General features: G+C 35.2%; 2 protein-coding genes across 7 annotated transcripts in view; one reads left to right on the top strand and one right to left on the bottom strand.

Moving 5' to 3' along the window:
* The window catches only part of LOC139967447 (uncharacterized), an 88474-nt gene that overhangs the window by 44352 nt on the left and 19221 nt on the right, over positions 1-24901 (top strand). The window contains exon 1 of one of the 5 annotated variants that reach the window (XR_011792992.1): positions 15974-16171. The exons of 1 other annotated variant lie outside the window; for it this stretch is intronic. The gene's annotated coding sequence lies outside the window, so the exon portion shown is untranslated. Of the gene's footprint in view, positions 1-15973; positions 16177-24901 lie in introns of those variants that run through there. 3 more of the 5 variants (XR_011792993.1, XM_071971258.1, XM_071971259.1) reach the window with 3 other exon arrangements.
* Positions 1-24901, bottom strand: part of LOC139967446 (neuronal acetylcholine receptor subunit beta-3-like) — an 83148-nt gene that overhangs the window by 54956 nt on the left and 3291 nt on the right. The window lies entirely within an intron of this gene.

Raw genomic sequence — 24901 nt, 5'->3', positions numbered from 1 at the left:
TCCAAAACTGCAATTAAATCGAGTAGGTTTGAAATTTTAATGAATATCTTGCAATGCACGGTGAGAATGGTGTTATACATTGGTTGAACAGTACGATAGCTAGGTTAAAAATGTTCGCACTATATACGTGTTAGGATATATGTGGATCGACGGTGACGACGTGATAGAAACTCTTACTATTGGCGTAACTGGCCTCGAATTTTAGCTATATATAAATATATATATAAACACATCCCGCTCAGAAAGAATATCGTATAACACTTTAACTTGATTGAATGGGATACTAGTTGATTATAAGGCGTTCCTCATTGCTAAAGTAAAAGCAAATGAAACAATATTTTTCACACTCGGGAAGTGAATATAAGTCTAACAGAGAAATTTGATTTGATAGGCCCATCACCTGTCCCATGCTTCGTAGACTGTAAGATCTTCTTATACCTCACATCGAATTACAAACAAGCTACGCAAACATGGCACTTCAACTGTTCTGTGCCCTTCATACTGTATTCGTATTTCCTGTGTGCTTTCAAGGGTAAGCGAATAAACCTAACAGGAGTGACGGAAGTTATCATGTTTTCCTCGCACCAGTAATTCAAACATCACAACTCTAATCAAATCAATCCATCGCCCTTATAGAAGCCACTGCATGAATTCTTTTTATTTGATTGTCAAATTGCGTCTGTAAGTTAGTCACTTGCAATGTTCGTTTCTCAGCAGGAACGTCAGCGCCAAAGGCGATTAAATGTGAGTCAAGTCAAAATAAAGTATCAAGTCTTCGTTTGGTATATTATTTTCTTGGGAGGGATGGGGTTGTGGTGTGGGGGAATGGGGCTTTTTACCCAAAGCATAAGGCTAAATGTATTATGGCCAAATTCCTTCAGTATGGGATGCAAAAATCATACATTTAAGTAGAAGCTATCTTTACAAACATATGTAGGCATGTTAAAATTGGCGAGCCAATTACAGACCTGCGTATTGCTGGGGGCAGTGAATGGGAAGAACTTGTTATATACGGTATACAGGGTTAACAGTATCCTGCCTATACTTGGTGAAAACTGACAGTGAATCTTCGTCTGCTTGTTGATTTCATTGAATGATTAATAATAAATACCAAAGTATAATCACCAGTTATGTTAATATAGCTCTTTTCGGGTGGTTAATATATTTCTATCTTTATTATTCACTTCTTGGAGGAGGTATCACTTAGTTCACATATGGAATGCATATGAAAGCAACAACTTCAACCAAACATTCGGTTTCTTGCAGCTTCTGAGCTCAACATATACTGTTCCAAATAGATCAATATAAAGTACCAACACTTAGGGAACATTTCACTGCTCAAAGCCATCATACAATCTGATGCCTGCACCTACAGTAACACTTCCATTCATAACAGATGCACCTAGACCTATTACCTGCCCTATATATATTTATATATATATATATATATATATATATATATATATATATATATATATATATATATATATATATATCCTATAACGTTAATACATTTATATTCAACGCGTTTGCCTCCTAGCTCAGGGCCACTGATTTATGAGTAGTTGTACGAGTATGGCGAAAGGGTCATAAAGAGGCAAGCACATCACTTCAAAACTTGCATCTTTCAAAGATTTATGAGCACCAATCATTGCACTTTGAGACCGTTTTAAGTCATTTCAAATAAGTTTGCTCCTGGGTTATCAATAATGGACTTTTTTAAGAGCTTTCAAAAAACAAAAACGTTTTCAGAAAGGTCTTTACTCTGACAGGGTAATTGGTGTGCAGGTTACTCTGTCCGGCCGTCACGTGACTAGATTAGTTGTGCAAAACCTGTGCCGCACTAGAACGAAGAAACGTTATTGTACTAGCAGCTACAGTGTACTCCAATTTCATGTTTCTCGAACGTAAACGACTATTTTACTAGCACAGTGCGTGCCAAATATAAGCGAAAGAAAGATTAGCGTAATGGGACTAACCTTTAGTATATGATCAAGTACAAAATCCCAAATTCACTTATATGCAAATATATATTTTAACATTGGCCTATATGATAGTATGACATTTTATTAAAGTCAATCCACACATTTAATTTCATTGCATTAAGTTCATAATCATTCCAATTTTTGAGAAATTGATAGATTGATCGATGCAAGTAGCAGTGTGTGAGCCTGACTGACACTCTATGATATCGATCTTGAACACAAGTTAGAAACAATGTTATTCGTATGAAGTAGAACATTGTTATGTAATTTCAAATACGGAACGATAATGAAGTACACAAGAGCGGAGAAGTTAATCGAAAAACAAAACAGTCAATTGTTTTTGCTCTTTCCGATGAATCTGCTTTTGTTATCATTGGTGTCTTCTTCTATACAGTTTAGCAATACGGATTCCTCTCATTAACACTCTACTCGACGGAATGTGTTTGTCCCCCTCCCAACCCCCCCCCCCCCTACCCCACACACACACACACACAGACTGGAAGAATTTTCTGATCTGTCTGTCTATCAATTGATTAACTTTAATTATCAACCGTGTTTATATTCAATCCATGTTTAGCCTTTCCGTAATAGCTTCCATTCGTTCTTGACGATCAGTCAATAACCAATCCACGAATTGCAATCACAGAAACCTAATATATGAAAGGCATCCGCTTCTGCTATTTTCCACGGGGCCTCGTCGTGCATATATAGTAACCTTCATATACATATCAAGACCCCTTATTTTGTTTTCGTTTTTTTTTTAAAACAATGTCTGCTAATCAAGAAGACGTAAAGGTTAAGTGTATGTCACACTGTATTAATTATCATTGACCTTGAACTCTGACGTAAAATAGTCGGTACTTGGTGATCGAACTGGTCTCCAAGACGGCAATCATGAAATACGGGTTGTTGATATTCGGGAAATGAGTTTACCATTACGGAGTATCGTATGTAGCCTATGTATGTATGTGTGTATAGAAAAACTCCGTGATTTATTTTTTCGCAAGAGAGTGCATGTTGTCGATATAGGTTTTATACTACCAAAAATGTATGTTGAAAACATGCTCACAAACTATAGAAGACATGTCCATATACTGTTGTTGGGGGGGGGGGTGCGGAGGGGGCGGGGGATGTGATATTCGCATGGCTGGATTATGTTAAAGTGTAACAGACAGATTTTGTCTTTGTTGTCATACCAGTATAAATTTTGAAATTATGAAAACGAATGGCACTTCTCATGAATACCGATAGGTTCAAACCAAACTTCAAGTGTTTCTGAAAATAAAAAAAACACTTTTGATTTACTCCTGACGTGCTTATATTAAATTTGCAACATTATGGTGTTATTTCTGATATGTTGATATCGAAAACTTAACATATTTATTGTAACATTGAGGCATGCTGGTTTAATTCCTACATGCTGATATATCTCTTGCTGAGATCGTTTCCCCGTAACATTTTAAGCACAGATGGCGTTCCATAGTTACGACAAGTGAAAACATTACCGCTATATCATAATAATTGTATCATATATAACGTGATCGACTGGAAAGCCTCGGTATGCATTTTGGGAATCCCCCCCCCCCAAAAAAACAGAATTGAAGAATTGGAGAGAGGATCCATCTTTTGTGTGTGTATGTGTGTGTGGATACTAGCATAAGTAGCATATTTAACTATTAATGATGGCGACTATAGTTATCGTTTATTATAACGATATTTTATAAAGATCATATGAACTATCAATCATGCCAAATTTGTTAAATATTGTCAAATATATTACAGCACCGTTATTTGCCACAGAAGTAGTAGGCTTTCTCCTCTGTCAGAACTAATATATATATATATATATATATATATATACTTGCAGACATGTAGACTACTGACTATACGTTGTCCTTGAATAGTGACATGTTATGCTTTTGAATTTCATGATTAATTGTGGATCTCGCCAAAGATGAAATTAAGGTGTAATGATTTTAAGTATGATGCATGGGTACGCATGCGTCATAACCTACTAATCGACTTTTACGAAATCTTATGATGACCCTAAGAGCCATCTAGAGTGCGGAGCAGAGATTCCCAACCTAGGGTGCCTGTATACGCACCCCTGGGGTGCAAGGCAAGACGCTAGAGCGCAAAACTATATAGATATAAACAAAACTTCACCTACACAAGTCTACACAAGAACACACATTCATCCACGGTTGGTAAAGAGGGTTCAAACGCTTTTTCTCTCAATTGCTAAGGGGCACGAGTCGATGAAAAACTTAAATGGACTCACACAACAACAAAAAATAGAAAAATAAAAGGATTAAATTCTAAGCATCCCGCATCCTGTACTTGACATTCTGTTCCTATTATCGTGTTCGAGATAAAAAAAAAAGAAGAAAGATTTGAATTTAACATGTTGTGTTACAAAGTGCACTGTAAACAAACAGGTGTGATGTCATAGATGTACACTGACAAATTTGTCTTAATGTTTTATTTTTAGCTGTAAAATGTGCAATGAGATTTTATTATTCAAAATTAGGACGCGTTTACATCACAATGCGTCACAAAAGGGTAATGATAGCAGTTAGTATATATATATATATATATATATATATATATATATATATATATATATATATATATATATATATATATAATATATATAATATATATATATATAATGATTTATATATGTAACATTAATGACATGGCGATTAACTTTGCCAGTATGTTTTTCTTGCAATGAGTGCTTCACGACGCTTAGATAAATCATGACTTTTCCCAATGCAAACGTCAGAGAGTCTTGATGTAAACATGTCGATGAATATATCATCACAAACCCTTAACGAAATCGAAATGTCACTGATACGGTCACTGCCAGCCGCCGAATGTGTTGCTAATGCATGTGACATGACTGTGTAGGCCAACTATGCTCGTACATATATCCTCTATGCATATGCATATTATACATAATCAGCACCGGATTAAAGCACAGGCAACAAAGGACAAGTGCTCCTTGCCCTCCCACACTTAGGGGCCTGCTACAAGAGTTGACTACATGTTATAAGAAATAATGTTATGGAACATTATTCCAAGTGTAATAATAATGTTTATGATAATGATGATGATGACGACGATGATGACGACGACGACGACGATGATGATGATGACGACGACTATGATGATGACGACGAGGACGATGATGAGGGTGAGGATGATAAGGATGATGACGATGATGATGAGGATGAGGATGATGAGGAGGAGGAGGATGAGGAGGATAAGGAGGATGAGGAAGATGATGACGATGGTGACGATGACAGTTTAAAGGCTCCAACACTCTGCATATGCCTACTAACATTCACGCGGACCACAGCTAAGGCCTATATCCTTTTGAGACTAGGACAGGGGAAGAATCTTAGAGCGATATTAGGTAATTCAAAACTGATAGTGTACAAACATTTGGAGAAAATGGAATGCATGTTCGCACCCCTTGTGCTGTTAGTGAAAAGAAAGTACACATCGCTAATGTGTTGTTTCATTGGTTTATTATACCATAGCCACTGTGAACAAACTGTTTTGCTTGTGTGTGTTGGTTTCATTGACTTATTCTATCACAATTACCTTGTGTGTGTATATATCATATATATATATATATTTATGATTATAATTATAATTATAGCTGCTTATATGGGTGGCATTATGTAAGGATTGAACACTAAGCACATATTAACAGTTCACATTATCCGTCCTACTTGTTTCACGCGGTGTATTATTCAGCTAGACAAGCTTATTACATCGAATACGGCATTTATACTAAATAGCAATAATAATAACAACAATATATATATATATATATATTTATGAACATGTATGTTTGTATATATATATATATGTATATATATATATATGTATATATATATATAAATATATATATATATATATATATATATATATATATATATATATATATATATATATATATATATATTGTTTTTTATTTTATAGGTATTATTTATTGATATATTTTAAATGATGGTCTGTCAGCATGGTGTATCATGTTTGATTATAAAATGAAATACATACTCACTTTTAATGACATCGGCAATTATCTATTTATTTGCATTTACTACAGGTACACATAACATGCGTGGGACTTGAATCATGCAATAATAATATCATATTTGCCGTATTCGATGTTATAAGCTTTTCTAGCTGAGTAATACACCGCGTGAAACAAGTAGGACGGATAAAGTGAACTGTTAATGTGTGCTTAGTGTCCAAATCTTACATTATACCACCCTTAAGCATCTATATGTATAGGCATATGTATACATACATACATACACACATACGTATATATATATATAAATATATATATAGAGTTGGTTGGTTGGCGTCTATCTTGGCGCAGAGTGCTCTATGTCCAGTGGACAGAGCGGAATATATGTTGATACTAGTTGAGACTAGTGGAACACTAGTAGTAGTAACTCGGAGTTTCACGCGTTAAGCGATCGTCAGACAACTCCAATAAAAAAAACAATATTGAGTTGTCTGACGATCGCTTAACGCGTGAAACTCCGAGTTACAACTACTAGTGTTCCACTAGTCTCAACTAGTATCAACATATATATTTATATATATATATATATATATATATTTATATATATATATATATATGACGTCATAATATAGCATTATATGTATTCCTTAGTTTGTTTCTCTATTATTGTATATCATTGTGACTGTTTATTTATCTGATCTATACGCCAGACTTGTAGAGCACGAGTACTATAGCGTGAGTAGAACTCCCTTTGATGTGAGTACTATACTGTAGGAGTACAAGGCACTAAATACGTGTGCGAGTATACGTTATGCATTATTCTGTACTAGTTCATGTACCACTATATCAAAGTGTACAAAGTACAAGACTTAAAGTACAAATCGATTTGCATACAAATACGTGTCATTGTAGTGCGCGGTTAAGTTACAAGTTAGTTGTTGATATTCGATGGAGGGGTCTTTGTTACTGCAACCCTTTTGAAGTTATTTCGGTCACGAATAAGCCAGTTCGGCGTTTGGTCCTTTAACGTAGACCAAAGCTAGGCTTTATTTATAAACAGTACTGAAACTATCATGCGTCTGTAATATAAATGAAGAAATTTAGACTAAAACCATCACAGATTAACCGGACGACACGCGCCTGTTCCGGACGTGACAGAGAATATACAGAGTCCTGGACACTGATCGGTAAAATTGAACAACACGTAAACGTTACTGTATTCTCGCCTAGTTAGTGAAATTTTACGAACATACGGTGGTTTACGAAGGTCCAATGCACTATTAAACTAACGAATACAAGTCTATACATGCACAAATGTAACGCTCTCTCCGGTATATTAACAACTACTTGGTCGATTTTCTGGCCCTGATTTGTGCATCCAAAACACGTAATATACTCTTTATACGTACGGTACAGCTAGTTGTGGAAACTAGCAATGACTGTGTAGTATATAATGCCATGACATTAACATTTGTTGATATTTGTTCTAACTCAAATGCGCTCAAATGTATATTTATTTATATACATATATTGCACTATGCAGAAGTCGAAATTAAGACAATACCGTAGTTAGAATTTTGTTCACCGCTACCGCTGGTGCGTACAAAGCTGTTATCGCTGAACGGTACAGTGAAGAATGAATGAAGCATGATGCGGGTATGAATCTATGTGTGTGCAACTTTCCTGTCGACCACAATTGAAATTGATAGCTTTGGTTATATATGTGTTTAAATGTATATCTATATATATCTATATATATATATCTATATATATATATATTCATATATATATATAGCCTATATAATATATTATATATATGAAAATCCCCGGTCTTTTCCATGTCAAACATAATTGATGAAGGTTTTGATCGAGGGATGAGGAGAACGGGATTTAAAATCTAACATGTCTTCCATGGATAGGGTTTTGTGACTGATTCTCTTCTATTTCTTTGCACTCACAGTGTGTAACAGTAAAGCGACTATTTGACATACTGACGCTTTTAACCTACAGGGAATTGTCCAATAAGCAATCAAAGGAACGAACTGGTAACTTAACAAATTTCAGTACAACAATCATGAATTTATAAAGACGCTTTTCATCCCGGTCATAAACATGTCCAATTCCCTGTAACCTGGCAAAGCAATTGATATCAATTGAGACATACAATCGGGTTGGATTCGACAAGACTGATACTATACATTTTTGTGCGAGGTCAATACCCTACAGTGCGTTGTCGCTGAACTTTGATTTCTCATCACCATTCATAGTGGTACACACAATATATACATATATATATATATATATATATATATATATATATATATATATATATATATATATATATATATATATATATATATATATATATATATATATATATATATATATATATATATATATATATATATATATATATATATATATATATATATATATATATATATATATATATATATATATATATAGCGGGAGGCCCGTGGTTCGAATCCCAGTGGAGGCTGAAAGTTTTTTCACTGTTCTTGATTTTCCAACTCATTACGATTTTCATATATATATATATATATATATATATATATATATATATATATATATATATATATATATATATATATATATGTATATACATACATACCTTAGATTTACTTGAATCATGAAACATGTACTTTTATTCTCCCAGATAAATATCTCAGTTCATATACCCCCTACGCGGGATTATATTGATCTCTATTACTTTTCATACCCGTATATTCGAGTTATATGTGTGAAATTTTTCATCACTAGTTCATGGACCTCCCATTGTGACTAATACCAGCGGTAATACATTTTTACCACATATGAAAGGGTATTACTAATCTTGTTCAAAGTTATAGCAGAATTGTTCTAACTGTTAAATATAGATAATGTATAATTGATATATATATATATATGTAGATTTATATATATATATATATATATATATATATATATATATATATATATATATATTATATATATTATTATATAATTTTACAGAATTTATATACGCACGGAAAATATATTTAGTACCAATTCAGTAGAGCCATAGCCAATCATATAGTGCCCTTGAGCTGTGCGAATAATCACACGGTAGACCTGAACACCATAACCACGTGTTTTTCACTTTGCCCAAATATTATTACTACAGGATTGCGTTTGATTTGTACATATTTACAGATTATTAGCAGTCTAGCTTCTTTACACTTTTACCCTTGAGTTTATTTAACACGTATATACTACAGAAAGTACAACGTGACACGAAAACGACAAAACGCTGTTAATTTAGCATTCAGTATTTCTTAGTTCCACCTTTATCTGTCTGCAAACAAAATAATGTTAAAACCACGTACGAATCGAAGCCAGAGACAATTTCAAATAGTATTTCATTTGACGACCACCTGGTATAAGGTAATTTGACTCTCTTTTATGGATCGAAAATGCCTTTCGGAATTTCGTCATTTTCTCCTCCAAATATAGCGGAATTAGGCAACCAATCCAGGAGGAATGAACGATTTACTCTATAGGGTATTGGAAGCTTAATATCATAGACTCTTAATTAAATTACTTAAACTAACAACTATAGCCAAATACGACAAATACGATCATGTAACTTGACGTCATAGAAAAAACCTATGCCCATACAAAACGCCAATGAATTTAAAAAAAAAAGCTGCACTCTGCCTTGCATTGTCATTTTCCCGTTATTTTTATCATTTATTTGAATTATTTTGTAATGTTGACACACATGTTGTTTACCACTCAATCAATAGCAAATAAACATGTGATTACCAAAAATTGCTTTTGCGTTGTAAAGCCATTGGAATGTTAAACCTCGCTTAATTTAAATAGAGGAATTATTTTGTCTCACAATATTAATGAAAATGGGGGGAAATCATCATGAGGTGAATTCCTTTCGTATATTATATTGCAACATCTGAAGATTGAATCTGGGTGTGAGCTGTGGTGGGTTAGGGTGGGGTGCGGGAAACTATTTTCGAGAAGGAGGAGGATATTTTACTTTGATTTGGGTCGAGGAAAGCCAAAACATTCTGCCTCAAAACTCCCTATATCAAGAATATTTGAACCCTCTGATGCGCCTTCCAAAACTTCCAGTATATTGACTAAACCCTGTCAACAAAAAAGAGCCCTGTTTTACTTTTAATTACAAAAAAATGTTTGTTTTATGTCAATAACAAAAAGGCATTTCTTAAAGTCAGTAACACAACGAAAGAACACTTTGTAATAACAGGAAATGGATAAGGGTATATTTTTCATTAACAGAAAAGGAGCAATTGTAACTTATGAAAAGCATTTTCCCAAAAGTATAACGGTGCTGATTCCCCCCCCCCCCACCCCCACCCCCACTAGACTCCGCCGCCCGTCAACATACTCAAAGTGTATATAGCTTTAAGATTGAAACGTTCATTCTATATACTATATTGAAAAAATAAATAATCAAGGGGTCCACATTCATATCGTGAGCATCCTTAATAAAGTGTATCATGAAGGCTTGCCATCTCCCGACACTTCCTCCCTTTCGAGAGGCAACCTCTTCCTTAAAGTCATCAACACGGAAGTACTCGTGGATAGCTGAAGAGTAAATTGCGTCAGAGAGGCCAATTTTGGGTGGTAAATATGGCCCCGTTCATAATTCAGGGAGCACATTTCATAACATTTATCGTTACAGTCCTACTGTGAATATATCATATTCCCTTCCTTCTGTACCGCAACGCACTGTGAGCAGTGAAATTAGTGTAATGGTATGAATGCATTTGGATACAACAAATATAGACCTACGCATAATGTATTAGTATACCTGACAATATAGATATATATATACGGCTGTTTAACAGATATGTTTTTAATATAGGCCTTGCATGAAACCATGTATAATAAAGTTTAATTATATTTTTATTGGGCAAGGAGGGGAGGGAGGGGGGGGGTGGAGGATTTTATCGTTATTATGAAAACTATTTAATCGATTGTAATGTGATGTGTGCATCTTCATTATTTCGAAGACATGTTTAATGAAAAGTTAGTTTGCTCCGATCTGCTACGATCTCATTTTGTTGGCAGAAAGGGGGGGGGGGGGGGTAGATTGGTTGGTTTGGAGCCGGGGCGGGGAGTTGTGGTGGGATACTTATAAGCTCTTTAGGGTATATGGTACAGTTGTGGCGTTGGGTTTATGATCTGTTTAACGAAGAATATATACATTCTCATTGGACACTCTCACGCTACACAATTGTCCATTAGCAACATTTCAGAAGGCAAATGTGACTATTAAGTATAGGACTATGTAGAATGATTTCTAGAACAGCGGGATACATACGTAGCCTGACTTTTAATGGACAGCTGGGGAGTGATATGACCGAATCACTAAGTGAAAATTCTGTGGTTATTTCAGTACCGTCTGCACGAGATCTTCTTCGATGCAATTGTCATAAATGAAAAAAAAAAAATACAAAAAGACCACAACAGCATTCGCGTGCTATAACATATATAGTTCAAACGACTATAACAAGAAATAACAAAATTTAAGAAAGGGATTATAGAAACTTAAATATTGCAACAACTATGCATAAAATATTGACCCTATATTTAACCATTGTCATACATTTTGAAGATTATATATACAGCTTTGGCTTGAAATATTCTTCTTTCTCGGTTAAAGTGGGAAACCACCATTAATTAATATGCAAGGACTTACGTCGATATCTCGAAACAGAGTTAACAAAGTCGACAAGTTTTCGTCAACGTTTATAATTTGTAGTCTACTTGTAGATGGTTTCACTTGCTTTTCTCCTTTGGACAATCCCATCCTCTCGCTGGTTTATTCATTCATCACATCTGTCGATATATTAACTCTATATGCTTGACCAGGCTTTTATTTTGGCCTCTGTCGTAAATTTACTCCTACGTCGATAAAGAAGTAAGACTTAATTTAATTAATCTGGTTTGTTAGCAGACGAATTTTGTGTCGTTATCTGTTACCATTCTAAAGAACCCTTCTTTTAAATTATCATAATTATTTACTTCATCCATTTCATTTTAGTTTGTGTTTTTAGTTCAATATAAACCTTATACATTATTTCTACATATATATATATAGAATGGCTTCAGTTTTTACGTACGAGAATGTTAAAGTACCCAAAGGACAATTTCCCTCTTTTGGTATCTATTTTACCAGACAGATGGCACCGTGTTAAAACAGATTCGTTCGAATGACCTGTCTATTACAGTTGTCCGTTCGATCATTTTCTCCTTGGGGGGGGGGGGGGGTCTTATATGTAGTTGCTTCCCAAAAAGTGATTTAGAATGATTGAAACGTAAACCTCAACTCGGTTATCTTCGATGTATTTTACTATTGATTTCCATGAGAAAACATAATCTCTCAGGTAGAGAGAGGTCAGAGACCTAGAAAAGCTATAGCCGGCGTAGCATGCTTTCTCGGACCCTGCTTATAAGATCAGTGTTAGTTAGGGATTGGAATTATTTTCATTCATTCGTTCGTTCGTTCGTTCGTTCGTTCATTTACAAATTTTCTCGTAATACCTTATTTCACTACATAACGTTCGTTCAAAGGACTTACCAACTGAACGGAGTCTAAGATTCGGGATTGAAATCACGCCGTATTCAAGCAACGAAATAGGCCAACGCAGGGGCTTGCCAAGGATTTCAAAGATTAGGGGGCACCAAATCCAAAATTGCCCCGACTGACTTAGGTAGAGGCCTGAACCTTCATGGGAGGGCCAGAGGCGCATCAAGGTTGTTGTAAAGGAGGCTGGGGCTGCTGTCCTGGGGGTCATTGAAGCCGTTAGGCTTTGCGGAAACACCCGTAGGAGTGGTCCAATTCTTCTCCAGATGAAAGCCAAAAAATACCCCCGACTGAACCATTTCCCCCCGACTAATGATGGGAAGTGGGTTCCATACCACCCCTCCCCCACTCTTGCACACGCCACTGGGACTTCGTTGTGATCATATCGAACATCTTACAAAAATGCATCTAACCATAATCAAACGTGTATAGCCTAACAAAAGTGTATGAAAAGTGTCAATTATTAAATTAGTTGATCTACAATGGACACAGCTATACTTGATAACATATGACATTAAACATGAAAATGTGTTTATGAGTCTTTTTCAGATTCTGGTGAAAAGGTATTAAACGACCTCTGTCCATAAATACTTAATGAGAACTTGTTTATAGCCTCTCACTACTTTAATCATGCCTGCGATTATCTTAGTTTGTACATGATCAAATCCGTATATGGTTTTGGCGGCAAAAGGATTGCTACTGGATTTTAATTCAGCAATGAAATTATGTGGGAATGATTGAAAGAATGATTAGAACCTTCACTGCATGAAGAAGCATCGCAGCTACATTCTATTCGAACATACCGTAAAGTAATGATTGGTGGGCTGTTTCTAGAAGGTGATCTTCAAAGACAGTTAGAGAAGTAAAATCAATATGGAATGAATAAAATGTTCTATTGCAAGCAGACCGCCGATACAAAATTGGAAGAAATTATACCCAAAAGGGACCTCATCTATCTATTTTCTGGCGGATTAGTTTACGTGGCCTGTCTTACACCTGTAAATGTTAAAGTTCATGTCCAGTTTGAGATTAGGCCACTGAAATGCTTACGTTACTGTATAAAATCAAAGACTTAATTTGCAATAAAACACATACACTCATACATATATACATATATTTATATATATATATATATATATATATATATATATATATATATATATATATATATATTTATATATATATATATATATATATATATATATATATATATATATATATATATGATTGGATATATATGATTGGATCAGACGTTTTTGGTTCTGCTCGAACCTTGGTATAACTTGAACTATAAAGAATATCTATGGAGAACTTGCTTGAACACAGCCATGTATGACTTGAGAATGTTACTGGTAGTATCCTTGCAGTCGTCCCGTAACGTTTAACTTGGAAGCCATATACAAGGCACTAGCTTCCTATTTGAAGGTATGTAATTCTGCACATACTGCACAGAAATTACCGGTACCCCCACCACTTCCCCACCCCATCCCCACCTTAAACACTTTTGTTGTTGTAAATGTAGTCTCGATCAGTACTGACTCTGCCTGCCCTCCCCCATAGTTAAGTACAGGTCCTCCCTAAAAAAAAGTCTAGCTACCCCCACCCCCGACTGAAACAAAAACAATTTCTTATCTTTTGATTTCACCAAATAAAATAAATGGCATAAAAGTAGTCGAAGTAGAAAGTGTTACATAAAATGATCCTGGCTGGAAAATAAAAACTGTTTACGGACCAAGTTGTTTCGATCCTTTGTTGTTTCGATCCCTTAACGTTGAGCTTAAAAATTGATTTAGGGTGTGTGAAAGTATCAAACAACCTAATGTCTGCTTTAGGTTGTGTGAGAGTATCAACAACCTAATGTCTACTTTAGGGTGTATGAAAGTATCAAACAACCTAATGTCTGTTTTAGGGTGTGTGAAAGTATCAACAACCTAATGTCTGATTTAGGTTGTGTGAAAGTATCAACAACCTAATGTCTACTTTAGGTTGTGAGAAAGTATCAACAACCTAATGTCTGCTTTAGGGTGTATGAAAGTATCAACAACCTAATGTCTGCTTTAGGGTGTATGAAAGTATCAACAACCTAATGTCTGCTCTAGGTGTGTGAAATTATCAAACAACCTAATGTCTGCTTTAGGGTGTGTGAAAGTATCAATAACCTAATGTCTGCTGTAGGGTGTGTGAAAGTATCAAACAAACCTAATGTCTGCTTTAGGGTGTGTGAAAGTATCAAACAAACCTAATGTCTGAAGAGTATCCGTATATTAATACATCCCAAAGTTTGAAGAATAACATTGTATTTTCATGTAACAGGGAATCATGAAACAGTTTTGTCAGTGTGCATCTGTATATGACATCAATCCTGTGTGCTTCAAGTTCACCTAATTGGTATACAATAACATGTAAACAATACGCTCTAGTAACGGTTAAAGAAAAATTCCATCGCTAGGCAATGAAACTGGTAAACAAAATTGTTCATGGTATCCGTTAAGATTCAAGTTAGAAAATGCCATGCAGTTGCAATATTATACAAAGGTACAGGTACAACGCATAAAAAACATAAAATATTGCGTAATGTAACACCTGGCGTTTTAAAATTAATGTTAATGTTTAAGGGTTGGCAGGCAAATTGTAAGAGTGTAAGAGAAAATTGAGGCCTTCGGTACCTGGACCTGATAGATGATCGCCTGTCTTGCCATATCGATATTAACAGCCAGTATCACCCTCATAGACATGCCCATATCTCATCCCAATACTATTTACAACTCCAAAACAATGCACAGCTGTACTGTGTGGTAAACACAAATAGCTCCTATTAAAGATAATAATTATATATGATAATACACATGTAGAAATCAAAATTATAGACTCAGTGTTGCGTATCTCGCCACTATCTATATTGACTTCCGGTATCCCACTCATATCCCTGTCCATATCCCACCCAATAAAAACTGCCAAACTTAATATGCAGCTGCTATAGTAAACACATCCACTTGCAATGCAATGACATCGCAAAACCCCTAAAAATGAAAAAGTTTGACTCGGTGTTGCACTTTGTGACTATATATTGATATTGACAGCCAATATCACAACCTAATGCCATCTCAAATAATTAATGATAATGAAACCAAAATGAAATATTGAATTTATATCTGTGCAGAGCTCTTCTCTCTCTTCTTATATTTCTCTTACGAAAAACGGGATTTCAAATGTCCAGGCTTTCGGACAGTTCTATCCAATAAGCTCAAATTAATTACAGCAATTTTACAAACGCTTTTCTCTGGGGTTATTCCTTATATATCAAATATTTCCTATCTATATATTCTTCTTCTCTTTTTAATCACAGAGCGTGCATGTGCGTACATCTCAATCGCTCAGCTTCATGCTACACATTTGATTCGAGTCGGAACGGTTCATCACCCTCTCAGGAATTTGTTAATTTCATTTACCTCATGAGAAACAGCCCCTTTCGTTTTGTGATAAAAGAGAGAAGCAGTGATGGTAGAGAGAGAGAGACAGAATGCGGTAAGGTACATGTTTGACGGGTTTTCTCCCATTAGGCAAAATATCAAACTGCATGGTTACCAAGGAGTGAAAATAAAAAAACGATCAATTCCTATACAGGCAGGCTAGATTCTTGTTACACCTGATCGATGGTCACGTATATGGCTTGTGTAGTTATTACTATAACAAAAATCGGATGAAAAACTATACGCCAAGAAAACAAATCATACTCCCCGAAGGAATGTTTGACTTTTAAGAGACTTCAAAATCTCGTCAAAAAAGATGAAGAAGATACTTCAGGGTGGACTGGTCGTCTATAAAATTGGTAAATTGTCACGTTTAAGTAGAAAACTCGGTAAGGATTGAGGGAAAACCCCAACCTAGTTACTACTCTCCCGATAAAAGATCAATATTAACATTAGGCAATTGCACAATTCTAACTTATAGCATTAGCGTAACCCACATTGCTGTTTGATTGAGGAAACGAAGATAGGCTATAAAGGCCTACTATAAAGCTCACTCTCTGTCGGATGAAACATAAATTTTTACGACTTATTTATTTGTTTATTTAATTATATCTCATCTGCTGTGTTTTTTTTTAATTTTTGGGGGTCTGTTATATCTTCAACGAAGTAGATGTGCTGTTAATCTCACCAGCATTATAAGTGATGGTAAGGCTATGGGCATGTGTATGTACAGGTGTATACACCGGCGGCTATATGCTTGTTGTTATAATAGGCTCTGGTTAGGCTATTGGCTATATAAAAATATGCTAGCTGTTGCAGGCCGTCCGCGTCATACCATGGAGGTAAAAACCTCCATGGTCATACTACGTTATGCTATAGAATGTACCACAGTATGTGCCAAATGTTTGGATGTTTATTGTAATAAATTATGGTTAGGCTATATGCTGATATAATTCACAGCTGTATCGGCCAGCGGTGATACGGTTATCACCATGAGTTTGTTACCTTTTTATATGTCTGAGGTCATACGCAGAGTTTGCTATATACACGCGATTTTCATTGGCTAGAGCGCGTTTCGACGTTAACAGTAGGCCTTATGACAGCAATTAATTGGATCGTCGCCGCATTTCTGTGACGCTTGCTCGAAAACTTTTATAGGCGTTGTCGAACTTCGACGACGAATATGTAAACTGATTGGTTGTTTCGAACACACGTACAAAGACGTCCATTATGGCTCAGTTGGCCTGCCGTAGACGTGATTCGGGGATACACGTTCGACTCCGCCTTTGCTCAATGAAAAATCGCCGACTTCCGATCCCGATAAGACATTGCGTTACTGATATTTTAAGAGGCGAGTCGATATAACTTCATATGGGCGCAGTCATTTGTAATGACTGCATGGCACGGTAAAATCTAAGAGGGTGACAGGCTCGTACCACGGGGGGGGGGGGTGGGGGGGGTTGAAAATGGATGTGACGTGTGATTTTAAAAGGTCCCCATTTTCCCGTGTAGAGAATGGTCTTTCGTTTTGCTGGGGCCTTAAGAAAATGTCACACGAAAAATCGATATGGTTGCAGCTTGCATCTAAGCACTCTTAATTATACACAAATATCCCCTACTCCCAGGAAGGTGTGCAGTAGAAAGACCGACATTTTCAGAAAATATTGCACCACCCCATATAAATTCAGCATACGAGCTTTGGTAACCTTAGTATGACATAGAAACTCTTAAAGTGATTCCGTGCGTTTCGAAAAAAAAAAGAATTACATTTAAGCTGCTTATCTGACGAACCATGAAAAATGAGAAAGTTTCACCAAGCTTATTTTGCCAAAAAAACGTTCCATGAATTAAGAAATTAATGATGGAAAGTATCAAAAACAAATTACCCATTGAAGACAGATTTTATTAATGTATTCTGTTACGCCATGCCTCTCGATTTAAACAAGCCAATGAGAGAACGCACTGTAATGCATATTCAGTACCAACGAAGTTCTCCTTGCTCAAAAACAGCTGATCTCTGACTAGGCTACTAATAGTATATATACTAAGACCTAGGCTACTGTTACTATAGTACGCGTATAGGCCTAATAGTAACAGTAAGCTCAAGTTCTTACTGGCATTCATTCGATGAAGCTAAACAAGGAACACTGCCTTACCATCTTTATTGTATATTTAATTCAGTAATAATAAATAATCTCGCTTCCAAAGTCCTATGATATGAAAATAGATGTCCGGTGATAAAACTTAACGCAGAGGAATAATTAAGTGGAGTAAACAACCGGAATCGCTACTAGTACAGTACTACTACTATCTAACAGGATTAGTGTGTATTGTGCACAGTATCCATACCTTACCATTGCATTATCATTATTGGTACGGAATACTGCTGACGCGACCATGGAGCTAAATATATAAATACAGACAATGCATGAGGCAGTTATTTTTAAGACGCTAAGAGATCACGAATGTGGGAGAAGCCCACAAGGGCTTATGGATAACAACTTCACGTCGGGTGGCTTCCAACTCAACATTTTAACTTAAATTTGGGGAATCTAAAACTAATACTTGAGTAGTGTGCATGTGTTACACCGGTGACACCGTATCTGTTGAGTGTTGCATATTCATTACTGAACTCACATCTAGGCGTGGTCTACCTCGTATAATGAGGTTTTTTATCATTAAAATGACATATTTCACCCGACGCGCGAACAACACCGGTGGTACATTGAAAAAAAGACATAAGATCAAACATTTTCTAATGGTTTTGCTCTCTTTTTATTTCGGTACGCACGGAATCACTTGAAGTCCTTGCTTTGATCGATGATTTCAGTCTAACTTGTTGTTTGTCTTGTTTTTGAGTTCTATGGCTTTGTAATCGGAGAGTGATGCGTAGGTCACGATTTCATTAAATATGGATGCAATTTGTCACGCTACATGACGAAGTAGATCTGGCTGTGTTTCTGGGGCTCCACACAAGGTAACCGTTACATCCTAACACTGATTTTGGAAAAGTTTTGTAGAATCCACAGTGAAAATTAACTCAATTAAATTTGCAATAAATCCGGTTCTATTTCACCGGAGGCTGCGTGAGCCTCTACCTTTTCGAAAACATGGGAAAGTGCCCTTTATCGTAAAGCAAAGCCTCACCCAATTCTACCTTTTTAGGAAAACTTAAAAAAGGGCCCCTTGTTTTGGTTAATGAAAAGAACGATACCATTATTGTTTTTTATCCTTTTTTTGATAATATCAAGAATGCTCTCCGTTAGATATGACAAACAAGGATAACTCTTTCTCCATAATGTACAAATGGCGATGCAGTTTTTGCCGGTAGGTGGAACTGGCGGTGGACTGGGGAGGAGAAGAGGTTCCCGGGGAGGAGGCATGTGCTCTCCAATTCTGAGTCAGCCTCTGATGGCGTCAGCCCCTGACTGCCGTTAAACCTGACGGTCATCAATCCCTATAGCTGACGTCAGCCCCTGATTTTCGTCACTCTCTGGCTGTCGACAGTCCCTCATTACCGTCGCTCCCTGAATTCCGTCAGTCCTTGTCGCCGCAGTCAACCCCTGATTGCTGCAGCCAATCCCTAATTGCCGTCAGCCTCTGATGGCGTGAAACCTTCATTACCGTTGCTCCCTAATTGCCCGTCGGCCTTTGACGGCATCAGCCTCTGACTGCCATCAGCCCCCTGATTGCCGTCAGCCCTTAATTGCCATAAGTCTCTGATTACCGTCAGCCCCTGTTTGCCGTCAGTCCCTTAATGCCGTCAATCTCTGGTTGCAGTTAACCCCCCGACTGCAGCCAACCCCCGATTGCCTTCAGCCCCTGATTGCGTCCGGCCCTTGTTTGTATATATCGGTCAGTCTACTAAGCAAGCTCATAATTCCATTCGTTCAATCTATGATAACAGCCTTGTAAAATCGACCAACTTATTGACCTTCTATAGAAGGTCTGTTTGCACTAAATTCGTTGAATTCATGTCGTATTCATCGGTCGACGACCGCAACATTAAACCATGAAAAGCTTATCTAGATTTAAACTTTTCATTTCACTCAGTGGAAGGAGCGTTTCAGTCTAGACTTCTACCGTCGTTGTGACTTCTCTATAATAATAATATTAATCATAATAGTTTATGATAATAATAATAAATAATTGTATTTTTTTCCTAGATCTATATACCCTTTTCGAAGTCTTAAATTATTGGACGATAATTCCTAGTTCGGTTATGAACCTCGTAATAATCAGCTTAAAGTTTAAGACCATGGCACAATATTAATCAAGAGCGTCAAATGAAAAAACAAAATGGAGCCTCGGGTTTTGGAGAAGGCATATTCGATACAAGCTGGTTGTTCCAGAAATTCATTATTACGATTATAATCTTCCTCTTTCTATATACCGGCCAAGCATTAGCAGTCATTTCACTTCTCACGTTGCCAATTTCGAATTGTCCCATACATAACAAATTGTAACATTTGAAGTGTTTTTCATTTTATCAAACGGTAACATTAGTTATGTTTGCGTTAGAGAGATAAATAATACTTCTACGGTTGTGTAAAGCAAATGTTGGAAAACAACTAGTTTTGGAGAATGAATCCCCTTCTTCCAAAAATCGTAGTGACTTCTTCTTAACTTTAGAATTCCGTTTTGTAACTGTATTGTTAATTCATAGACAACCTTCAATTACGTTACGATAGGTAAACAGGTTACCATTGGCAGTCTTTTCGTTGCAGCTGCACGTAGCCATTTTTTGAATGGTCCCACATATATAACAAATTGTGACAATTGAATTAAGGTCTTTTCGAACGATATTTGCATAGGAGAGTTGAATGTAAACTGGTTATAAGAGTCCCAAGCTCCTCAAATAGTCGTTGTTTCCTAAAATAACTTTCTTTTCAAAATCGGTAATTTGTCGATTGCACATCCGGGGATTTCGGTGACCTTAGGTCAAATCGCAGCGAATGGGGTGAAAGCATGTACAGTGAGTGACGTGTGCACACGTATCGTTCGTTACAGATTTGTGTCTCAAAACAAATTGCGAATCAGTGAGATATTCGAAATATATACAAAGTGTACACTTTCAGAACGCATAAAGAAGTGGGCAAATTCTTTTGCGCGAAGCCCGCTATAGGCATAAGAATGCCAGAATAGTACTCAGCGGAAACGCCTCTGAACCCCTGTTTTGCTTTGGATGTTTTGAACGCTCAATCTCTGTGAATTGGCCAAACGTTTTGGAGAAAAATTACATCGTATATGATTGTGTGATCAATTACTACCCAATAATAAGGTTGCATAGAGTATGTAGGGGTCGGTTAGTTCATGGTTATTAAACGGAATGCATAGCGAGGCTTTAATATATATATATATATATATATATATATATATATATATATATATATATATATATATATATATATAGATATAGATATATATATATATATATATAAATATATATATATATAAATATATATAAATATATATATATATATAGATATATAGATAGATATAGATATATATATATATATATATATAGATAGATAGATAGATAGATAGATAGATAGATAGATAGATAGATAGATAGATAGATAGATAGATAGATAGATAGATAGATAGATAGATAGATAGATAGATAGATAGATAGATAGATAGATAGATAGATAGATAGATAGATAGATAGATAGATAGATAGATAGATAGATAGATAGATAGATAGATAGATAGATAGATAGATAGATAGATAGATAGATAGATAGATAGATAGATAGATAGATAGATAGATAGATAGATAGATAGATAGATAGATAGATAGATAGATAGATAGATAGATAGATAGATAGATAGATAGATAGATAGATAGATAGATAGATAGATAGATAGATAGATAGATAGATAGATAGATAGATAGATAGATAGATAGATAGATAGATAGATAGATAGATAGATAGATAGATAGATAGATAGATAGATAGATAGATAGATAGATAGATAGATAGATAGATAGATAGATAGATAGATAGATAGATAGATAGATAGATAGATAGATAGATAGATAGATAGATAGATAGATAGATAGATAGATAGATAGATAGATAGATAGATAGATAGATAGATAGATAGATAGATAGATAGATAGATAGATAGATAGATAGATAGATAGATAGATAGATAGATAGATAGATAGATAGATAGATAGATAGATAGATAGATAGATAGATAGATAGATAGATAGATAGATAGATAGATAGATAGATAGATAGATAGATAGATAGATAGATAGATAGATAGATAGATAGATAGATAGATAGATAGATAGATAGATAGATAGATAGATAGATAGATAGATAGATAGATAGATAGATAGATAGATAGATAGATAGATAGATAGATAGATAGATAGATAGATAGATAGATAGATAGATAGATAGATAGATAGATAGATAGATAGATAGATAGATAGATAGATAGATAGATAGATAGATAGATAGATAGATAGATAGATAGATAGATAGATAGATAGATAGATAGATAGATAGATAGATAGATAGATAGATAGATAGATAGATAGATAGATAGATAGATAGATAGATAGATAGATAGATAGATAGATAGATAGATAGATAGATAGATAGATAGATAGATAGATAGATAGATAGATAGATAGATAGATAGATAGATAGATAGATAGATAGATAGATAGATAGATAGATAGATAGATAGATAGATAGATAGATATATATTTATTTATTTACATATATATATATATATTAATTAATTGTTACATTGTTTGTCACCGTCATATTCCTAGTAGGAGCAGAATAACGTTAAATTAGTTCAAAATGCTGGTATATATGTAGATACACATGACATAACAATTAAGGGCTCGTAACGGCATGCATAAATTAAGAGCTAGACGTTGATTTTGTTTGCATATATGCCTATAACCGAAAGCAATGCATTTGACATTCCAAAAGCAGTTATAATATATTACGACACTAACGTGGTTTTGTTGTTGTTATAGAAACTATAATCGATATGTTATCAACCGCAAGTATATAAAAAAAATAGTTAGGGGTAGGGATACAAAGCACTGGCCTAATACAGTGAATATATTTGTGTGGTCTTACGCATCACTTATTCAATGTATATATATATATATATATATATATATATATATATATATATATATATATATATATATATAATGTCCGACCAGATGTAATTTAGTAATCTTAACTAACTACATCCCATTAATTATTATCCACCCCCTGCCACACCGGGGTGACCGCATGTGTATTTTATCCCGGGGGAGGGGGGGGGGGTTGTGGGACGTAAGATTTTATTGTTAAACCTTCTTAGGTAGATTCTACAATAGTGTAGAATTTTTTAATATTCGTTCATTTTTTCCAGCCAACATTTTCCTTTATTGATATTACCATATTGTCGATTAGATGCATCTGAATGCAATATCCGAATCAGGGAGCACAGTTGTCTGATTGTAAAAACAATTAGGATTTCAGCAAATAATCAGTTAATATATAGGCTTATATGAACTGAACATTGTTAGATGGTATAGTGTTATCACGAATTCATATTTAATCATACGTTTCCATATATAACTTCATATTTAAACGTCGACACTGAAAGCAACGTTAATTCAACGCTCTTATAACAGGCCCTTGGCCTTCCCTACGTCCCCTCCCCCTCTCTTCCCCAACCCATCACCTGCAACTGATCATATCCGTAGAAAATATGTTGTATATATGGCAGTATTCCAAAATTAACTAATCCTCTAAACATCCTTTTTTTACTTTTTTTTAACAAAATGTTCTGTGAAGTGGTGAATCTTTGTCGAGAGAAAACTGATTATTTTTTTTGTATTTTTTGAGTCCCTGAGTTGCTCATTAATCGCGTATGTGGTTTGCGATAACATTAAATACGCTACCTTAACTGAAATGACCGAACGCAGCATGTGTTGAATATGTCGACGTATGGTATCGAATCCTTTTTATATATAGAGAGAGAATCACATCATGAATGAGTCTTTCAGTATGTATACGTTAAATGTCACCTCAATAAAATCATTCAATGTCACGTGATATTTATAAAACCTGAACAAATGTCAAGCTTATGTGAGTATGCCTTCGATCGGCCAATAATTCAAACTGTAACAGCTGCACAGGTTTTTGTGCGTTAATTCTGTATACACACATACACACAAGGCTTGTAATTCTGAAAGTGCCTATGTAGTTGTGTAAATTTATTTCCTCGTCGGATTTTTTTTTACATTTACTCTATGAAAAGTTATCAGATTACGGCACTTTGTAATAAGAGTTGCAGTGTTGTATAACACAGATATATAAATATATATATATATATATATATATTTATATATATATATATATATGTATATATATAGTTACACCATGTAGAAAACGAAAACTGTTGTCAATTCAAACGAAATTTCTTTTGACATCTAATGCAATCTAATTTCAAGCTACCCCCGGAACTGGCTTTATCAATATTAATAACTACCATTTTTCGTCATTTGAAACTTCCTCATACAAACAGTTTCCCTCTATATACGGTAATATTAATATTCTTCCGTTCGAAATCGGTAACGAGTTTGCTTCTCCTTCGGGAATTCGACGTTCTGCGGGGGGGGGGGGGATCCTGCGAATTCGTCATCCAACGCAATAATGACGTGTTCATCAAACGCTTATGAAAACGTTGGTAACGGAAAGGATCTAGCAAGGGGGTGAAAGTGGGGCCTTATAAAGGTTAATATATCGTA

The sequence above is a fragment of the Apostichopus japonicus genome, chromosome 5, assembly GCF_037975245.1.
Source record: "Apostichopus japonicus isolate 1M-3 chromosome 5, ASM3797524v1, whole genome shotgun sequence".
NCBI lineage: Eukaryota > Metazoa > Echinodermata > Holothuroidea > Aspidochirotida > Stichopodidae > Apostichopus > Apostichopus japonicus.
This window is presented reverse-complemented; position numbering and strand designations above follow the sequence as displayed.